This window comes from Mustela lutreola, chromosome 12, assembly GCF_030435805.1.
Source record: "Mustela lutreola isolate mMusLut2 chromosome 12, mMusLut2.pri, whole genome shotgun sequence".
Taxonomy (NCBI): domain Eukaryota; kingdom Metazoa; phylum Chordata; class Mammalia; order Carnivora; family Mustelidae; genus Mustela; species Mustela lutreola.
This window is the reverse complement of record NC_081301.1, coordinates 66,172,626-66,180,003: the sequence shown is the minus strand read 5'-3', so window position 1 is coordinate 66,180,003 and position 7,378 is coordinate 66,172,626. Positions and strand designations below refer to the sequence as shown.

The window sequence follows — 7,378 nt, the reverse complement described above, 5'->3', positions numbered from 1 at the left end:
TCACAGACCTGTACCCCTAGGGATAAAAACACATTATATGTTTATAAAAAAATTTTAAAAAATAATTTAAAAAATCCATTAAAGAAAAAACACATATTGCAAGCCCAAGCCCAGAGCTAATCTCATATTCAATCAAAAAAGTTTGAAAGTTTTCCCCTTAAAGATCAGAAAAAAGACAAGTGTGTCCACTTTCACTACTCTCATTTGACATAGTACTGGATGTCCTAGCCAGAGAAACAAGGAACACAAAGAAATAAAAGACTCCAAAAAAAAAAAAAAAGGAAGAAGTAAAATTTTCTTTTTTTGGATAACATGAACTTACATGTAAAAAAATCCTAAAAACTTCACAAAAAATTTTGAATAAACAAATTTAATAAAGCTGCCAAATACAAGATCAATATATAAAAGACAGGAATTTTGTTTTGTTTCGTTTTTTTAAAATAGTTTTTCATGTCATCCTTGCTCAGTGATCACGCTAATCTTCTCTGCATCATTCCAATTTTAGTATATGTGCTGCCAAAGTAAGCACAAGACAGGAGCATTTTAACACTCTAATGATGAACTATCTGAAAAAATAAAGAGAACAATCTAATTCACAATAGCATCAAAAATAACAAAATACTTAGGAAAAGATTTAACTAAGAAGATGAAAGATCTGTACCCCATAAACTATGACATTGATAAAGAATTTGAAGGAGACATAAATGGAAAGATAGCTCATATTTATGAATGGTAAGAATTAACATTGTTAAAATGTCCATACTACCGAAAACCATCTGTAAATTCAATTCCTATCAAAAATCCAATGTTAGGGGCGCCTGGGTGGCTCAGTGGGTTAAGCCGCTGCCTTCGGCTCAGGTCATGATCCCAGGGTCCTGGGATCGAGCCCTGCATCAGGCTCTCAGCTCAGCACGAAGCTGCTACCTCTTCTCTCTCTGCCTGCCTCTCTGCCTGCTTGTCATCTCTCTCTGTCAAATAAATAAATAAAAAATCTTTTTAAAAAATCCAATATTTTTTTTTTACAGAAGTAAAGAATCCTAAAATTTATATGAGACCATAAAAGACAACAAATAATTAAAGCAGTTCTGAGAAAGAATGAAGAAGCGAAATTACACTTCTTGATTTGAAACTATACTACAAAGCCCTCATGCTCAAAACAATAAAGTATACTGGCATAAAAACAGACCAGTAAACAAGTAGAACAGAATTGAGAGTCCAGAAATAAATCCTTTCATACAGTCACCTAATATTTGACAGGGGCCAACATATATAATGGGTAAAGATAGTCTGTTCAATAAATGATATTTAAAACTGAATAGTCACATAAACCAGCATGAAACTGGAACCTTATATCACTCATAAATCTTAACTTGAAATAGATTAAAGACTTAAATGTGATGCATGAAACTAAATTTACTAAAGGAAAACATAGGAAAAATTCTCCTTGACATTGGTCTTGCCAATAGTTTTTTGGATACCAGGCCAAAAACACAAGCAAAAAAAGCAAAAATAAATACATGGTATTACATCAAACTAAAGTTTCTGCATTGCCAAAAAAAACCAAAAGGGAATGAAAACACAATCCACAGAATGGAAGAAAATACTTACAAATCTTATATCTGAAAAGAGGTTAATAACCAACAGATACAAATAGAAAAAAATATATAATTTAAAAAATAGCAAAAGGATATCAATAGACTTTTTTTTCAAAAAAGTTATATAAATGACCAACAGGAGCATTAAAAAGTGCTCAACGTAAAAACTCAGGGCAAAGTCATTATGTTGTTGTTGTTGTTGTTTACCTCTGAAAAACACAACAAGATATTACTACCTATTAGAATATATAAAACCAAAAAATTAAAACTGACAAATTTTGGTAAATATTGGGGAAAATGGGGAACTTATGTACTGTGATAGGGATATAAATTTGTATGGAAAACAGTATGGAGATTATTCATATTATTAAAAGTAAAATCACCATATGATTCAGTAATCCCACCTCTAGGTATATATCTAAAGGAAACGAAGTCACTATTCGAAGACATATATGCACTCTTATGTTCATTATAAAATTATTAACTCTAAGCAAGAGATGGAAATAACTTCAGTATCCATATTGGGTGAATGGATAAAATAAGTATGGTAAATATATACTATGGAATACTACTGAACCATGAAAAATTAAGAAATACTGCCATTTACAACAGCATGGATGGATCTTGAAGGTATTATACTAAGTGAAATATTTCAAAGATTTTATATATATTTTAATTTATGTATTATGATATCCCTTACATACAGAATCTGAAGAAGAAGCAAACTAATGGAAACTTAGAGTTGAGTTGACAAGAGGTGAACCTGGGGTGGAATAAGGTGGTCAAAGGGTACAAACTTGCAACTATAATATGAAAAAGTTCTGGGGATCTAATGTACAGCATGATGATCATAGTTAATAATATATACATACATTTTTATTGTGCTTCCCTTTATTAAACTTTGCATATATCACATTCTTACAAGTTGAAAGTTTATAGCAATCTTGTATAAAAGAGGTCTGCTGCCACCATTTTTCTAACGACATTTGTTCATTTTGTGTCTCTCTGTCACATGTTGGTAATTCTTGCAATATTTCAAGTTTTTTCATTTTTATTGTATTTGTTATGGTGATCTGTGATCAGTAATTATGACCCACTGAAAACTCAGAACTAGTTTACTTAAGGTATATACCTTGTTTTTTCTTAAAGGCATAATGCTTTTGAACAGTGCAGTATAGTGTTTATTTTTTATATGCACTGGGAAACATAATTTTTTATTTGCACTGGGAAACCAAAAAAAATAATAATAATAATTTGACTTAGTTTATTGAGATAATCACTTTATTGAGGCGGTCTGGAACAAAACCCACAAGACCTCTGAAGTTTATCTCTACTGTACTATATACATAAAAGTTGTTAAGAGAGTAGATCTTAAAATTCCTTACCATACATGCATAAAAAACAGTGGCAACTATATGAGATAGTAGATGTATTAACATTTTTATGTAGATTATATTGCAATACAGATGTATGCCAATTTATCAAATTGTACAAAACTTACACAATGTTAAAAGTTTGCAATGTTATAAGAAATCATTTCTTATATTTACAAATTATAATATGTCGATTATTTTTCAATAAAGCTGGAAAAAACTTTTTGTAGAATTAATCTATTTTTCAAAAAAGGAAGTAAGGAAGTAGAAACTGCATCTAACTCTGAAATAATCGAATATAAAATCCATTTTAGTTCTATACACTGGGACAAAAACTATTACTTAGTTTACAATGAAGGAGTACATAGGAAGCATGAAGGATGGTCTATAAATAAGGCTGAAAGAGCTCAGTTTTAAGGTTTAAATTTAAAATCTTCTTTTGAAATACTAAACTGACCACCCAGTTTTCCAAACATAAATGTCTTAACTGCATGAATTTATTTCATACAACTCTATCATCTAGTTTCATAAGAAAGCAGCATGCAAATTTTGAATAAGACAGACTTGCTTAAGTTTCTTTATGTTCAACAGTAAAGGATACTTCCCTAAAAAGAAGAAAAATCAGCGTATTTATTATGATAATTATTATTCATAATGAGATTCATATTGAATTAGGGAATATATATCCTCAGAGGGGGTAAAGTAAAATGAAATTTATTTTGGTAAATGTGTCTATGAATAGTCAATACAATGCCTCAATATAAATGAATATTATCATTTTGAACAATTTAATTACTATTATTAGAATTATTATAAGTATAAAAATAGCTATCATTTTAGCATGGAATATGAGATTCTCATGCTCCATGCTTCATCACATCCACACAACAATTCTGCATAATAAGTATTATCATCACCATTTCATGGGTGAAAACACTGAGGCTAACACATTTAGATAACTGGTTTATGATTACATGGCTAGTAAGGATGCATCACACTAATTTAGGCTTTATGATTTCAGAACTGTACTCTTTCCACTGCACATTCTATTACTCTGTAAATACTTGGCTTGTTTTCATTTAGTTCTTTAATTGTATTCATGTGGTGATGGCTTAAAGCTTCATTTAAAGGAAGCTTAAAAAATTCATTTAACCAAAAGCTCCCAAGAATTAAAAATGTCATGGATATCATTAGTTAATGGGTAACTATATATTTTCCACTCTAGTGAGATAACAATCAGAGTATTTTTCTAAGTTTTAGTCTCTGAGTGTTCAAAAGGACTTTGTTAAAAATAGAAATATTTAGACAAAGGTGATCAAAAGTCTGGATCAGGTCACCTTAAGATAAATATTAGGAAACTGAGGAAACAAATGGAGATTTGAACACTGAGCTATGATATAATGAATGGTTTAAAGTATTTAGTAGAGCATAGAAAAGCCCTTTAAAGCCTGGGCTTAGCCTAGCATTGCAGCTTCTGGGATATCTGTCTATCTATCATCTACCTAGCTATTCATCTATCTATCTATCTAGATGTAAATTTGAAAACTTTTTCAACTTAAATATTTTGAGAAATAGAACATAATTAGCACCATAGAAGATCTGTTTATGATAACAACCTAGCCCCTCCTCCCAGTTTGTTAATATTCTCTCTTATTTAATGTAACATTGTGCAAATAGACCACTACTGATCTGCCATTATGAATGAAATAACTATAATCATCTGTTTGCATATCCTAGTGAAAATATTCATTTAGTTCCATGTTGTATTTCTAGGAATGGACCAAATTTTTTTTTTAATTTTTAAGTTTTCTAAATATTGTCCAACTTACCTCATATGTTTTTATTATGTGCACTGTCATTCCTTCACATTCTTGCAAGACATTTTCACTGTTGCCCAATATGGTAAGTGTGTAATAGTATGTCATTCCAGGTTTTCATTTATTTTTAATTTAATTTAATTGAATTCCAGATTCATAATAAAGATAAACAGTTTTTATATATGAGTGGCCATTTGGATTACCCTTTCTGTAAAGTACATGCTCAAATCTTTTGATATCTTAACATTGTGTCATACTGATTTCTTGAAGAGTAGATTTTCTGAATGAACTTTTAGCTGTGTAGGTCTTCTCTATTTTATTATGAACTTGTTTTCATTTCAAAATCTTTATATTTATTTTCATAAACTGCTTTTATTTTGTTTTGTCTATTATCTATCTATCTATCTATTTATTTGCAAGCAAGAGAGCGAGCGAGCAAGTGAGAGCATAGGGAGGGATAGAAAAAGAAGGGAAAAGAATCTTAAGCAGGCTCCAGGCTCAGCACAGAGCCCAACACTGGGCTCTATTTCACAACCCTGACATCATGACCTGAGCCAAAATGAAAGAAAGAAAATAAAAATAAGGTGTTAAAAAAAAAGGAAAAAGAATTGGAGGTTTAATTAAGTGAGCCACCCAGGCACCCCTGTGGTATCTTAAATTAGCTGTCATATCTTTAAAGTTCTAGAGTATCCATTTAATTCATTTATAAAATCTTTCTCAATATCATTTTTAGTTTCAGTTTTTTGTTCAATTTGCTTCCCCTCTCATTTCTTTGAGCAGAGTAATCAAGCCATTTTACAATCTTTATTGATCATTTTAACATCATACGTAATCCCATTTTGTCTATCAAATATTGTTAATGGTTTTTCTCTGTGTGCTCTGTTACATTTTGCTATGTTCAAGGCATTATATTTGAAACTCTTATTGAGTAGGGATAATTAAGAGCTATAATAATGGTATGGTCCTCCTTGGCAGGATTTTCTCTTATATCTGAGACTCTACAAGACAATCATATTCCAAATTCAGTGATTGACTTTCTCAGTTTACACAGAAGGCAAGGTAGGCTATAGTCTTATTTCTGCTTCTCCTTGTGCTTTGGGGATCTCAACTTAAATTTGGGTTGTACCAAAGTTTTCAAATTTGATTGCTGCTGGATTTTGAATTTTGTTTCTCTAGTATCAAGTGTCTATTAAAAACACAGTTCAGAGTGTTTTAGAAGTTTAAAATGCTCTCATAGATAAAATGGCTTCAGGCATATATCTCTAGACTCTCATTGTGTTTCGTATTTTGACCCAGTAATCCCTCACTTATTTTTATAATCATTCTGATATTTTTAACTTTAAAAGCTATTTTGTCTGGATTTTTAAGTTGTCTTAAGTAGGAGTTTTTAGATCACCATTACTAGAAGCAACAACAAATATACATGAAAATTTCTGCAGTAGTTTATCACATCTTTATGGCTTTGAACTTCCATAAGCTGAGGCATCCTTCTCTAATCACTTAGGCTAACTCCAATTTACCCTTTAAAACAACACAAGAATTGCTTCATTTAAGAACATGTTCAGGGATGACTCTTCCCCACTGTTCTTACCAACATTCCCACACACTCTTTGCTACCCACACCTTGTTTATGAACTTTCATTAGGTATATCAGCATCACCAGAATTTTGCTCTATTGTATTTTTGTCCTTTAGAGCTTTAGTTAAATATGAATTCCATAGAAAGTTGTCCCTTTTCTTTCAAACCTGGGTTCGTTATTTCTTCTCATTCTTTGTCAGAGGCTACTTTATTTACAGCTGTATTGTGATTTTGGAGCCTTTACAGTTTTTTGACTGGAAAAATCACCCATCCCTGAGATTTTTACGCAGCTTCCTAGCTGATATTATTCAGAAATCTGTTCAACACAGACTCCTTCAGGGAGGCCATTTCAGACCACTCAGTTACAAAACCTCTTCTCAATCACTGCTCTTTTTAAAATGTGCTTATTTAGTTCAAATATGCATCACTATTAAAGAAAAACTAGTACGATTTTTTTCTTTTTAAAGTTGGCTTACCTATTATCTATCTCTCCCATTAAAATGATTCCTCTGGGCTGGGGTTTTGTTGTGCTCATCTTAGGCCAGGCACTCAATAAATTGTCTCTGAATGATTGAATTGTTTGACTCTCTTGCTAGATTCTCAACTTCATGAGGCCAAGGATTGTTCTATTCAGTCCTTCTTTATCCTCAATGTCTGTTATATTGCAGTCACTTACGTGAGTAATGGGAAAAATCACAGAAAGAAAGAGTTAAAACTACAGAAAAACCCCATAGGTTCATTAACACAAAGCTTTCTAAAATTATTTAGCCCAAGAATTGAATACTGGTTGCACTTTTGATTTTTTTACATGGTATTGAAATTAATTTAAATGGAAATACTTGAATGGTAGAATTATAAAAAAAAATTATAAAAGCAACTTGCTCCTTAAAGTAAGAATTATATAGGGCATCTCTTCTAGAAGCAAAATTTTCAAATGTCAAACATCTGAAAGCATAGAAGGAGAAGTAAGAGTGTGAATTGTATTTCAATGCTCTTTTCTTTATATTCAGCAAAC

At 31.1% G+C, this 7,378-nt stretch overlaps 1 non-coding gene across 1 annotated transcript; it reads right to left on the bottom strand.

The window, feature by feature from the left end:
• Positions 1-420: 420 nt before the first annotated feature.
• LOC131813336 (U6 spliceosomal RNA) lies at positions 421-529 on the bottom strand. Its single transcript, XR_009346753.1, has one exon. It is a non-coding gene; the product is annotated as a U6 spliceosomal RNA (small nuclear RNA).
• Between the last annotated feature and the right edge of the window lie 6,849 nt (positions 530-7,378).